We start from the raw sequence: 15,095 nt of genomic DNA, 5'->3' as shown, positions 1-15,095 counted from the left end.
CGGTTTATTGAGAATGAGGAAGCAATTTCACTTTGGAAATAAATGGGGAAAAAAATGAGAATTTCGAATACACAAAGTATTTTTTTTTACAATACTAATTAAATTTTATTGCAATAAATAAACTAAAATGCCTAATAATTAATCAAATAATTTCGATGGTTGATTTGATAAATAAAAATTGTTCAAAGTTAAACAGAATTTTTAAAATGGATTAAGAAAATATTTGAGTCAAAATTCATTGAAAAAAACACAGAAATAATTTTAAAATATATCTTTTCAAATCCCTTAAATCATCTAGTAAATTAATTAATTTACTAGTAAATTAATTTATTTGAAATAATATTTAAATTTGACAGTCGATCTTTGTGTATGTTTTCTGGTCTGTAACTTCACAACTTTCACGGAGGGCACAATTTTCTTACATCAAAATATATTTCAAAATTTTAGCACTTAATAGCTAAAACTGTCACTCATTACGCGATAGGTAGCTGTTTCGCTCGCCTACCCTCTTATGCCGGCTACGAATATAATACCCGATTGATTACCATCCTCTTAGCTGTGCTATCTTACTCTGATTGTCTTATAAGAAAGCGAAGAGAAGCAGAAAACCAGCGAAATTAAACTAGCAATCAAACCATTGGCGCTCAATCTTAAGGTGGGAAAAGAGTGTAAACAATTATTTTTCGTCTTACAGTTGGACAGGGTAATTACGTAGCCTACTGGAACTAACCCATGACTACCTTGGCAGGCTACAAACACGGAGGATGCAGCTGCTGTTTGAAGATCCTCCTCTATTAACATTAGCCTTGCATGCAATGCATGCGTCAGCGATCAGCACCAATTCTCTTTGCACGTATGCATGCATGCATGTACCAATTCATCAAAACGAGTGCTCATGGCACTAGAGATGACATTTGGAGTTCAGTAATCAGTTATGGCTTGAATATAATTGGTTTTGTATCATCGAATGAGCTGGTTGCATGCTTTAACTTTCATTTGCATGTCGTTGGTGGCGCTGTTTCTAACAATGGTTTGCATCGCATTGTTGAAGTTTCGCGGTCATAGCTTGTACGTTGTCATTCGCTGGTGTGTGATTCTCAATTTCATGGAATGCGATTTCATAGCTGATGGTAAAGATGGATGGACTCGTGTGCGTATCAGCTCCCCTAACAAGAATGACTTAATGGGCGGGGATGTTATTCTAAATCATCACACCTGACGAATTATCGTATCTCTTTGAAAAATACCGACTTGGACTGTTAAAGACTTTTGGGTTTGGATTGTTACTGTGAAAGGAAATAGAAACAAAACTAAACAAAAAAATGATTGTTTTAAGTAGGATTCGTCTGCTTCAAAGAACACAACAATGAGATAAAAACCATTAGTGATAAACTTAGTAATATAATTTGGAAATTCATTATTTTTGGAGATTACTCTCCCTGTTTTTTTAAGAAAGTTATGATTGCAACATTCATAAAAGAGGGAAACGAACTCATATTCGTATCATTTCAAAATGAGAAAGTGATACACTTCTCAGCGCATGCGTATATCTTCATGGTAAGCTGTGATTTGAAAATTTATATTAATATAGTGTTAGGTTCTTACAATCAACAGAAAATCGAGCATGCAAGGACCAATATTTCTACTTGGTGATGCATTCTCAGGACCTAGCATTATAGGTTTATCTTCTAAATGGTAAGAGTTCGTGTTCCGTAAATTTGATGTATATTTCATTTCAGCTATATTAAAATCAGACTGTTGAAGCCTCTGAAACACCCCCTCACACACACGAGAGCCGTACGACAGCAGTAATGTCTCCGATTTTTTCCCCTTTCACTCGCTTGTGACTCGACCTGTTTTTGGCCCTCTGAAGGATGTACTCCAAAGAGCTCCTACGTCTGATTAAAGAGACCTTGACGAGATCAGAGTAGAGCATCTTATTCAGTAAACAAAACGCTGTATTGGGAAGATTCAAACATCTTCCTGTGATATACTCGTATTCCATATATTCCAGCTTGGGCTGTTCTAGTGCAAGAGTGCTAAATTAAGTACAGTTTATAACAAGAATGTTGGTCACTTCAGAAACCTCACAGTGATTATGTAGGGGTTAAAAAAGGGGGGGGGGACTTGAATTACATGGAAGCGGTGTTGAGGCACATGTAAACAAGATGACTTTTATTCGTTTTAGTTTAATAGAAATTGGTGTGTTAATCATCTTCGTCTGCGATCGGTCCCAGTTTCGCCTTTCTCCCAGAACTACCATTCGTGTGTATATTTATCTCTCACTTAGTGTGGGGTAAAATAATCCGACTTTAGACCGACCAATTTCAAAGCGCTTCCGCTCCCCGTGCCCAGCAGCGACACGGAGAAGACAGGTGCGTCTGTGTATTACAGATGGAGTGCTTTGTGCTTGCGGGAGCAGTTGGCGGCGACACCCAGACAGTTAGCTTATCACTTTATCGGATGTAATTAGCAAAGTGCAAGAAAAGTTAAAGGAGCGAGGGGGGGGGGGGTAAGAAACGCTCACGAAAGCGGTCTAAGAAGAAACAAAAGATTATTAGAGGGGCGTGGAGGGGATACAAAGAACAACACGGGCGAAATCGTGGGGTCCTGTTAGCTCGAGTTTCACTGAGTTTTGCATCTTTCACCCACAACTGGGACAGGTGATGGTCTTAAGCGATGAACTGTTGGGATAATAGGAAAGTGAGGCCAACAAAAATAACTGCCACAGTTCAGTATTGTAAGGTTATTTTAAACACGTGCACACAGAACTGATGCTTTCAGTGTTTTTTTTATTATTATTTTTTTTTTCGTCCATTATCCTCTCTATTATCAAGCCTACCAAATGCATGTTAAATATAATACATTAGCGGGAAGGAGATAGATAGGATGGCAAGATTGAATATGGAGATTTTAAAATTGTTCGTCAAAAACAAACAAACAAAAAGGTATTTTTAAGAGATTTTTATGTCATTGAGGCGGCATTTTTCTTTCAATTTAATTCCTTAACGATTATCAATACTAGCATCTACAAAATGCATGTAGAACTGGTTTAGTGAAATCCTTTACGCTGTGTTATTTTGGGGAATATAATATAATATAATATACCTAGTAACGCCTGGAAGAGATCTTATAGCAATTTCGTTTGATTCGAATTATAGAACTATGATCCGCTCTCCCAATAACACTGTTACTTGCCAAATAACAGTGTTATGGGGAGAGTAGCTGTCATTACATTTTGGACTTTATTTCCCGGCTATGGAATATATATATATATATATATATATATATATATATATATATATATATATATATATATATATATATTTTTTTTTTTTTTAAATTAATTTCCAGTTGTAAATTAACTGGAAATAGAACAACAGGAAATTAACTGGAAGAATAGAAATTAACTGGAAATAGAACAACAGGAAATTAACTGGAAGAATAGAAATTAACTGGAAATAGAACAACAGGAAATTAACTGGAAGAATAGAAATTAACTGGAATTTTTTAAATTAATTTCCAGTTGAAGCAGAAAAGACTGATACACGTGAACTGATAGAAACATACACCAGTTTCATTCAGATATCATGCAAAAGCAGATTACCTAAATCAAATGATTAACCTGCTGGAGAGTTTGTTTATTCTATGGCATTTATTTAATTTTGGATTATTTTCCATCCTTTCAACCCTTCGCGATGTCTGAATTTAAATGGTGCACATACTTGGCGAAAACCTTCTGTAATATTTCAAGGTCAGGCATCACGAGCGAGGAGACTATAAACGAATGCTGAACTTCAAAAATTTCTAGCCAGTCTTGCCTAAAACGAGTCCTAAGACTTTTCAAAATGCAGTATCCTTTTCAAGACATCAGGATGAAACTTTTTCCACTTTTCATAAAATTTGTAAATGTTCTTATATTCTAATATACAGTGTAGCATGTCTTTGAATATTTATGTAATTCTTCTTATGGTGTTGACTTTTATTTTTCCACTTGTATTGACAACATGTTACTTTTTTATTGTTTTTATCTTATTTTATTTATTTTTAATGATTTTTTCATATTCATACGAGGAAGAAATTCTTGGAAATGTTTGTAAGACGATGAAGTTTGTGACATGCGTAAAAATTAAACCATTACGCACCAGTTCAAATTCCTCTTTACTCACCTGATATAACACCGCGTGAAAAGCTTCTAGAGATCATTGTTACTTTCAAGATATTCATTTCATTGTTGTCTGGAAATTTTTAATTAATTTCTAGTTGAAGCTGAAAAATACTGAAAACTACATTTGGTACACGCGAATTGATAGAAACATATTTATTGTTGCTACTGACGTCACTTAATTGTTACAAGAACAAAAGATAATTTTACTTGGAAACACATTTGGAGCCAATTAGGTTATAATGTTCAGTGTTAACCTTGGATGAGCCAGCTCATATCCTAAAACATTTGCATAGAAGTTTGTTTTAAAGAATTTTTGGTATCAAGTCACTAAATTATTAAAAAACAAGGGCACAGCTGCATCCGGCTGTCAGCTCTTGCACGTAACTTGACGGTAGAAAGGTTCTCGTGTGCACACGCGACATGACGGGTTTTGGCGCTGTCTTGTTACTGGCTGTACTTAGGCTTGAAAAATGGGGTTTTAGACGTAGCTACCTTTTTTTTTATGGGAAAAGTAGCAGTTTTGTCTTGTGAGACAGTTTAATATAACAAGAAAAATTGCCTACCCTTTAAATGTATAGTCGAACTACAATAAAGTAGCACAAAACGTGATTGGACAAGTCAGATTAGATCGGATATACTAACAGATATTCGGTAAATAAACAAAAATACTTTAATTTGAAAAACGATTTTGGTGTCAGAGGTGGACAATTAATGAAAAAAAAAAAAATACCGAATATATCTCGTCAAGAGGAAGTGCCCTAAGAAGCAATTAACTATCTTTTGACGGACAAAGGAGGAAAGGGGATGTAGATGATAATGTCATCTAGTATGGTTCGTTCAATGCAATTCTTGAAGTTAATTAAGACATAAGCGCTGTACTTCAAGCTCAGTGATCTTACTTCAATCTTAATCATGGGATATGTTGCGCCGGTTATTAAAATGAAAAATGAATTAAGAATGACCCTGATTCTTCGTTTAGCAACCCTTCACGTGGGCAGTAAGGGTAATTCATTACTTCCCTGCCTTTTCGCCATTCACTGAAATACTTTTTGTAGGTTATTTATGGCTATGAAAGTTCTCTCACGCTAGTGACTAATGATACGAAGTTATTGGTGAAACTTGCCCGAACTATTCTGGCATTTTTACATATCTTTTAGCGTTTTTTTAACCAAAATTCTTCAATTTTGGTTTAAAAAAATTCAAAATTCTACTTACTCTTCAAGCATTAAGACTAAAAACAAAACATTGCAACGTGTTCGAGGTGCCGTCGTAGCTTAGATAGAGAATTTGTAATTGTCTCATTCAAACTTTGCTTTGCTTCTGCACGTGATGAATATTGATAGCGAGGGATGATTAAGAAAATTATTTGCCTTTCTTGGCATTGTTTAATCGATATAATTAAAGTTAATCACTAATCAAATGCTTTTTTTAACTTGTGTTTGAATTTAAAAATAATGCAGACAGTTTTCTTTGATTATTATTTGAATGTCAGTTCACGATATGGAATTTGTTCCATAATTTCTTGAAGAGGGGCCATCGATATTGTTGCTCCACCCCTTAGATTTCTTCTTGCTTTATACATAAGTAAAATACTCACACGTGGTTAAACAACTTCTGCGTTAGAGGAATGTAATAGGTATAGCAAGTGCCACTGTTAAAGACTTATGTTTGACGTTTCAAAAAATGAGTGATTTGTTTAGGCAAATAGAACACTGTTATCCCCACCCCCCTTTGGTGTTGAATGACTGGTCATTGGGTTTTACGGATGGAGTCGAATACTTGATTTATGGAAAACAAAGCTATGCAACCCATCCCATCATATACGAGATTGACTGGACCACCTTCATTCGAAAAGCCAGTAGTGATTTGAACCCAGGTTCTTGCTAACCAATAGCCGCAATCATACTGACGATACCTTTCAGCTGGAAGAATATCAATTCAAATTCAGATTCCTTCTAGGATGAAAAAAACTCTTATCAAGGAGTCTTCATTGAAGAGGTGATTTATTTGGTCTTCTACCGAGCTGGCTGGGTTTCCACTCCAGGGCACTTCAGGTTTTTCACCCCTTAAAAACAATGAAATCAGATAAACACGAACGCAAGTAACAGACACCACACACTGGCCTCATAGACTTATAAAACAATCCTGCAGAAAAGCACGCGATTTTCCATCACGAAGACACACATTCAAAAAACATAAGAATAAAAAACATCAAATTAAATGAATAATAGTTTTTTTTTTTTTTTTCAAAGTAGACTAGACACCGCTTTTAAAATTTCCAAGTAAATAAAGTGGGTAAATGGAAAATAAGTTTTTTTTTTTTTTTTTGTAAGGTCAAAAATTCATTCATTTTCAGACTTCCGTACCGCTAGTGGAAGAGTGCCCCAGTTTCTCTCCGTAATAAAATAAATATATTTCTGATGTTCAGAACCTCTTGGCAAGGTGACTTAAACATCATCTCTCCGTGCCTTGACCTATAAATTTCAAGTTGATTCCCCCCCACCCTCCATACACACACTCCTTGAAAGAACTTAGTGAAACCAAGGGGTTGTCTCCAGTATAGCTGCTTAATGTGCAGAATTCCTATGGTATCTTTTCCAGTAAAAGAACAGTTGTCACAGGAAGCAAATATTCGTTTTAAATTACAGGGGAAGATTGGAATGGTTAGGGGTAGAGAATGTCGGTGTACAGTAAAGCTGCCTTCTAACTACACGTATCTCTCTCTCTCTCTCTCTCTCCTATGATGATTGATGCTATGAAATGACACACAGCTCGTGTAATTTAAAAAGATTCCCCCACCTTATTCTGATCTCGGAGGCCACGTAAGACGAAAATAATATAGCCCATTCTCCTAAACACGAATATCTTTAATAGTTGATGTCTGGGTCGATTGATTGGTTTTCTTTTATTGATTAGTACAATTATATTAATAATTGTACATAAAATTAAACTGTCTACCAAGTTTCCTTAGCTTGTAATCATAGTTTAGAAAGATAGAAAATGTCAGTCAATTCTGCCGGGAAATTTAATTGGCTATGGGTATGCACCACCCGTTTTGTAAACAAGGGAACGCCCATTATGCTAATTTTCAACGGTGACATACAGGAAGTGACAAATTGGCTTGCTTTTCATCATGCAATGGGTGAATTTTTGATCGGATCTTTATTTTATTTTGTTTTTTTTTACGTACAAGCACAGCATGAACTGAGAGGTACTCACATGACGCTGTATAAGTCATGCAGTATACAGAAGAAGTTTGTTTTGCAATGCCTGGAAATAAAGTAGTATTATTACTATAGGGATCGAAGTAGGGATGAGTTCTTGATCAGTGGAGGTGCATTAAGATACGGAATTACAAATATTGAACTAAATGAGCATGGAAATAATGTGAAACAACCATATACGCGGCGTAAAAGATGTTTTCAGTGGCACGCTTGTATAATATAATAGACGGATAACAGAAAAGCATGATTTGCTGTTAACAATTCAGCTAATCGAATCACGTGATTCGATCAATTTTGGGTATTTTAGATTTCTAGTTTCTTGTAAACGGTCTACGACCTCTGTCTTAGCTTTGTAATGATTAGTGTGTCATTTATTAGATAAAATTATTTTATTTACTGATAATTATTATTAATTACAGTAAGATCAGTGTGTAATTATTTGCTAGCTTTTGTCGATAAATTCGGGAAAATGTGACGCTTACATTTTTCATGTAATTGGTTCAGACAACTGTCCAGTTAATTAAGGTTCATATAGAAGAAAAGGCGAATACATCTTCACCATATATATATATAATCTTAAGGTAAGTTTTATACCTAGTACTAAAAGTAAAACGAATTACTGAAAATGATACGATAGATACAATCGGCTGTACTTAGAGTTTCCACAATTAATGAATTTTTATATATAGTAGAAATTATATATTTTTTTAAAAAGTAAGGATTGTTATAAAGTCATTTTCAAGTGGAGGTAAATTAGCAGTGTTCACATAAAAGTGTCTGGAAATTTCGTTCCATACATTCAGGTTTTCCTCCTTCATACAAACCGACCCAGAAACACACAACTACTCGTATGTTACGCTTTCGCACAGGCCTACACATTTTACCGCGTAAGCTTCCGTAATCAATAATCCCTCGGAATAGTTTGGTTGCTCCTTATTCCCGGTAGTATTCCATGTCTGTCGAAGCGTGTGTTCCTGGGACTGGTTTGCCTGCTTTGCGGGAGGAAAACCCCCAAGATAAACTTTAGAAAAAACCTTGCTGTCCACGCCCAAGACCGGCTAACTTGGCTATGGCTGAGGAAGATCCTTAAGAACTATATTTAGAAATTTATGTACATTTAATCACAAATACAACATTTAATTTACAAATGATATTCTATCTTTTTCAATTTAGCTACTTGAATACAAATTCTACCCTACGGTTCTTCTTTATGAACTGGTCAATAACATCGTCATAAAAAGTTGGTTGTAACTTAATTTTCCCAAGCAACACGCACACTTGTAAAGGCTGGCTGAAGCTCACTGGCTAGAGCTACTTTGACTGGGTATGGCCTGTGTTTAAGACGACGTGAACGGAGGGGAAATGGCTATGCTCGCACATGAAATCATAGTGCTGTAGCGAGGACCTGGAAGCTCACACAACCGAGCAAGCCAAGGAAGCTTTGACTAGACGAGCAAGCATCGGCCTTCGATACACAACGCAAAGCTCAATTATTGTCGTGCAAGCTTAAGACGTCTTCTGTCTACAAAAATAAAAGCCTAAATGGAATGCTTATAAATGCATGCATTTATTAACAAATAAATATTACTTCTTTCTCAATTAATGAGCTTGCGCATCAAGCATAGCAAGTATGGAGAATTCGCTCCCCGCACACAACAAATGGCATTCTCTTGTCTTCATTAACTGGGTACTCTATAATAGAATAGACTAGCTAGAATACATTTATTTAAATATATGTAAAAGCCATCCGAAATGAACAAAAATAACACCCCCCCCACCCACACACCCGTGAGCCGGAAAAAAAATGTCGCTGACTTAACTCGATTCAATCTCTAGATTGAATTAAATGGATGAATCCTTTTCTCTTTTTTACTATGCAGATAACAAATCGTGTAACAGAAAAAAAAAAGGTAAAAGTTTAAAAAAAAATCCATTGTATCCACGATCAGTAATTCAGCCATCTTTGGTGATGGCAAATGATATTCAATGCAGAAAGTTAACTGTAGCGTTATCCCCCCCCCCCACCCTGGTTTTCATGAAACATTTTTAGGTCAGTCCACGGTGAAGATCTACCAACGGATTCAATTATCCCGCAAGAGTAATGCTTCTATATGCACTGACTGACTTGAGGTTCCCTTTCGGAACTATCCACAGATGCTTATCCCTGTCAAGAAACGCCTCTCGAAAAGTGATGTTTCATATGTAAACAACGACGCATACCCAAACCTGTCTCGTCCATCTTCCCGCTTCTCCACTTGGGCTATTTCTACAGATGGGGGGAAACACTAGATTTCTGGAGTGCAGTTTCCGCTGAAAATTTGCTGGGCGGGGACGTGTCAATCACTAGAGTGCCCAAGGAGCAAGGCGAACGAAGGAATTGAGCGTAACAGGGACGTTGGTTGGGTCGTAAAGAACACGAAAAGAAAGGTGATCTGGATGTGTCTGGAAACAGAGAACGGACGATTAACTGTTTTCTCCTCCTCCTCCTCAAACTGTCAGCGTTAAGGATATGTAATGGGATCGCGTTGGAGGGGGTCCCACCAGAACGTTTTCTGCAAAATATCCGATGAAGAATTGCGACTAATCCTCTTAGTCTCCATGTTTGGAATAATGAAATATTGAGACTCTGTCCACTTTTCCAACATCTGTCCTTGCACTCATTACCCAGTTTCTATCATCGTAATCATGATTGCATTACAGTATGCCAAATACGAGCCTACTGCTTTACAGGTTGACTGGCATGAGATGCTTGTCAGCGGGCTGCCATCAGTGATTCGAAGTTCAGAATTAAAGTTAATCACATGACGTTAAATGCACTCGTCAAGCTGTATTAATTGTGTTTTTGCTACCATTCAAGTTTCTATTCCTTACGGTAGTGCAGAGCTTATTTTTTTCAAATCGTGTGTTGTTGCTGCAATTCCTACAAATGTTCTTACTCTCTCTCTCTCTCTCTCTCTCTCGATTCTTTCTTTTACAATGATATTAAAACTGAGTATATTGTCTGCCTCATTCTCATTTCTCCATCTTTTAAACTTGCAAAAATTTCCAATGAAATAGACTTGAAATCGATTTCAGATAAAGAAAAACTGAGGAACTACTCAGAGAATCATGAATATCTCCACAGGTTAGGAGAGAACGACATTTATGTGAGCCGAAAACTATAAACACATAGCGAAATAGTTTTTTTTTTCTTTGAAATAGCAAAGTGCAGAATGCTGAGAACTTCAGAAGACATTTTAATATCCGAGATTATGTTCTGTTTGAGAGTATATGGAGGTCATAAGTATCAAATAAAATCGAAAACTTTATTCTTATAAGACACTGTTTTTTCCCTCATATTATAAACTGATTAATATATAGTTAACTGCTGTTTGTTCGTTCTTTAGATAATCTCTTCACGTGTTTGAAAGAAGTTCCAACCATTAAACTCTATAAATTTGTCAGAAGTATTCTGATCATGGGTTACTTAACGTAATCAATGTACAACACTTGCGGGGGGGGGGGGAGGAAATCACTAGAGAATGGTGAACAGTATCGAGTTAAATCATCCATTCTGGTCTTTCCTTACCAACGATGTATGCTTCAAGGCACAAACTAAGGATTGCAGCCGCTCCTCGTTTTTACAGGCTTCCAAATATTCCACGCATGTTTGATCAGTTAAAGTTAGGAGCATAAACTGGCCAGAAAGATATTGAAACTGGGTATCAAGAGCTTCCTGAAACTTTGTTAGCAATATCGATAATGACGCTTTCATCCTTGAAGTTTCCAGCATATGTGTGATTGATCGTTGACATCATAAGCTATACATGGTCATATAGAAATCCACGTAATTTAATGAGGTAATGTGACCATCAAAAAGCATGGCAGCATAGTGTTTTCTCATACAGCTGTCCTCTGATCAAGACCCATCCACCACCAGGTTTAACCATTGAGTTAACACATGCCAGATGAAAACTCTCGTGTTACCTTAACTAAACTTGCTATACGATTATAATGAGTTATCAGAATTTTTGATTTTTTGAACTCTCTGATATCGACCAACAGTCGAAAATCTGTGATCCTCTCACCACTGTAAACAGCATTTCATTTGCAACAGACGACAAATTTCCACACTCACGTTGCACATAACTTGATTTCTGCTTATCCATCTTTGTCGTTTGTTATAAAATTATTCTTGATGTTGCAGTCATCATTTATAGAGGAAGAATTCGTTAGACACAAACACTCTCAATAAAGTCGTTTGCTGCTTTTAGAAATAACACGAATCCTTTCTGGAGATCACTAATAAGACTTTATTCGAGTGAATATCTCATCAAGTGGAAGTATGATACGCAAAATATCGCTTTGGGGTAGAGGTGCTGGAAGCAGGTTGTGTAACGTATACAAGATCGCTAATTTTCTATTCCCCCCCCCCACCCAGGCACTTGTGTTGTTATTAGTGTTTAGTGCTCATATCTGAAAATTAATATATAACAGTTTGGTTATTTATTTATAGCGATAAAAATTAGAACAATCCCATACGGAAATCCTACTTCTTTAGAATTTTTGCCCATTAATAATTCAGAACTAAACGTGTCTTTAAATTGGCAAGTCGAAGATCCTATTTTAAAACTACATTTATGTAAATATAGAATAATTCTCCTGCGGAAGATACTTCGAAATAATATCCATCTATTTATATTTAGCAGACCGTCCGATGGACAATAATCCCACCGTTTGCTATAGTAACAACAACAAAAATCCAATAAATGGAATGGATTATGTATCTCATTTGCGGCATCTTCAGGAACACAACAGATACAAACGACACATCCTGCTTCCTACTGAAGGATATTTATAGGATATTTATTATAAGCTGTCTCATAACGAGGGTGGTGGTCATTAATTTCAGTTTCAGATATCCACTCCCAACAAGTTCCATCATTTTCCTTTGGACCGTTGCTAATCTTAGTGATGCGTGCTCTCATTACCTTTGCATATTCGAGTGGGTTGCTACCATCAGTATCATAAACATCAGACGGGCTGTTAAACATAAATAGAGGGATATTATTTCGAGGTATCTTCCTCAGGAGAATTATTCTGCAATTCGATTGGTTATCTATAGAAACTAAACCGATCATTTACTTCGGAAAGGAGTTAAATGTCACGCTATAACCCCAGTCGGTAGCTCTGATAGGAAAACTCAACTAGTCATGCTGTGTTGACGTGTGTTTATGTGAAGAGAACCAGAGCGAAGACAGCAACGCCGAGGGAGCTTGACATTCAGTCTATTTTTTGCTCCTTTTCGCTCACTTCATCTCGTTCATTAATTCACTCAACCCTTGTCAGATTATCAGGAACATATTTTGTTATAAAGAACCCGTGGACGCATTTTATTCTTTAGGGAATCGAGTTACTTTGTGTCATGATTTTCAAGGAAACTATAAAGATTAGTGGATCCTTTGCAACCATTTATCACTTACAGGTCGCTTACAAAACGTTAAAATTTTATGGAAGGCATCCATAAAAAAAGAAATTAAAAAATGCTATTTTGAAAACTCACTCTTGGTAGAATGTATAGTGTTGTTTTGTTTATCCAAAGTATAGACTAACTCCAAATAATCCCATAACTTTTAAAAGTACCTAGTAACGGAGTTCAGCTGGATGTATAAAGATAAAGCGTGTTGTCATTCGTTTATTTTTTTTTAGTTCAAGGTAGCGAGGATTTGATTTGGATGTTTCGTTCTTCAGTTCAAGGTGGTGCCGCTGGATAGCGCTGATAACGTATGGCGAAATCTATCTGTTTTTGATGACAAAATTATATAAAGTGCGATGCTAATAAAAATAGATGACATACATTTGTTCAGAAGTGTTTTTAGATTCATTCTAAGAGGGGAAAATGTAAACTATTGGCTTATATATGAAACAAAAAATTACAGGAAGAGGGGAAAAAAAGCTATTTTGTAATTAAACTGATCTTTAACGTTTGTAAGCAGCAATGCCTATTACTGCTATAGCTATCGTGTCATTAAAAATGGAAGCTATTGTTGTCATGGAAACTACGCCACATCTGTCTGTTGCCTCAAATGAACTGTTTTTTTTTTTTTTTTTTTTTGCAATTATACAGAGAAATGAGAAACTTCGGATATTAAATCCAGTTAAAGATTTGCAAAATATAGTCGAAACGCTCCAAATTAACACTGATCAATGCAGTGAGAGCTTCCTTTCGATTACTTTGAAAATTTACGTGACCTTCTGAATTCCCAAATTTATTGCATTATTAATTTGATCTTGTTATCCCCAACTTATTGATCTTGAAATAAAATTATGTCGCTATCATTCTGTGTTTTAACAGTCAATGTTTTTTTTTTATTTTTTCTTAAAATAATAGAAATGCGAAAAAGTGAAAATGAAATTCAAAACCTTCGCATATATAAATGATCGCTTTTGCCTAACAAACTTTGAGATGTTTACTCTTTGCTTTTAATATAGATATATGGATTAAATCAAAATTTGAAAAATCTTATAATTTATTCAAAAGAGAAAAATATTCATTTCATATTGAGTTTAGTCTAATAGTTTGTACATGGCATTTTATATTTAGTAAAATACTAGATGGGGATTAAATCACTGTACAGCCAATAAAAGCCAAATAGATGGAACAGAAACACTACATCCTACAGGAGATTGCTCGGGGACGTTTTTTCCTCCACCTTAAGATGTACTTTTTTTCCTCCTTAGAAACAATAACCAAGGTCTCATCCCAAGTCATCCTAGGATGATCTTACGAATCTGGGCCTTTAAATAGTCGCTCTTTTTTTTTCTCGTTTTTTTTTTTTTTTTTTTTTAAAGAGGAGGAGCAGGGAAGAACAGTTCACTGAGCAGAGCACTCTGTTACACTAATTACAATTTCTAGTTTCGTTACACATTAATAAAAACTACAAGCAGCTCTTGACACCGAGGGATGACAAAATTTCTAGTGCCAGGTGGTCTGTGACATACGCCTTCCTGGTTAAAAGACACATGGGGTATATTGTGACGTTAAGGGGGGGGGGGATAGGAATCTGTTAGTGTCTTCAACCACGCCTTTTAAAGTGCATCGTACTTCCCTCCAACATCTTTCTCTGTTTTCTTTTCTCTTCTTTCCCGCGCTCATCTTTCCTGTAGTCAATAAACCACTATCATTCCCTCACTTCTCCTTCTAGCAAACTCCCATGGGCTCGCGCTCACGAGCGAAAAGAGAGAGAGAAAGAAAAAAGGCAGTTACGGACGACCGCCCTCTTCAACCACCGACAGGTCAATAAGTTAGAGTTGACAGCGTGGTTAGTCTGGTCAGCTCTGGACAGCGTTAGACCACAACCCCTCCTCCCCTCTTTTCTCATACGGTCACTAGCGATAAGACTCCCTGCGGCTAACCAGCAACTCTGCTTTCGATTTTTCAATAACATGCTGGTGTGTGCACCTTCTGTCGCCAGCTCTTACTTATCTCGAGTCGTTTATTCTTAGACGAAATCACTCAACGAAGCCGTCAAAAATAAAAGCGTTTATTTGTGCTTTGGCTGAGTGTGTCTAAGAAATAAAATAACGTTTGCTAGATTTCCCCTCTTCCTCACAAAATTATTTTATTCAGACAATGTTTTTTTTCCCCATGTGAATTCCACTCACGAAAAGTTATTCACTTTCAATAAATTTTAGTGCCTTCCTTTAGATGGTTAGGGCCCTAG

General features: G+C 36.2%; 1 protein-coding gene across 1 annotated transcript in view; it reads left to right on the top strand.

The window, feature by feature from the left end:
• Positions 1 to 15,095, top strand: part of LOC150110519 (transcription factor LBX2-like) — a 133,696-nt gene that overhangs the window by 35,746 nt on the left and 82,855 nt on the right. The gene's annotated exons all lie outside the window — the stretch shown is intronic.

This window comes from Typopeltis vanoorti, chromosome 1 (genome assembly GCF_054136105.1).
Source record: "Typopeltis vanoorti isolate ZY-2024b chromosome 1, IOZ_Tvanoo_1.0, whole genome shotgun sequence".
NCBI classification, from domain to species: domain Eukaryota; kingdom Metazoa; phylum Arthropoda; class Arachnida; order Uropygi; family Thelyphonidae; genus Typopeltis; species Typopeltis vanoorti.
Note: the sequence above shows the minus strand (reverse complement) of the source record. Positions and strands in the feature narration are given on the sequence as shown.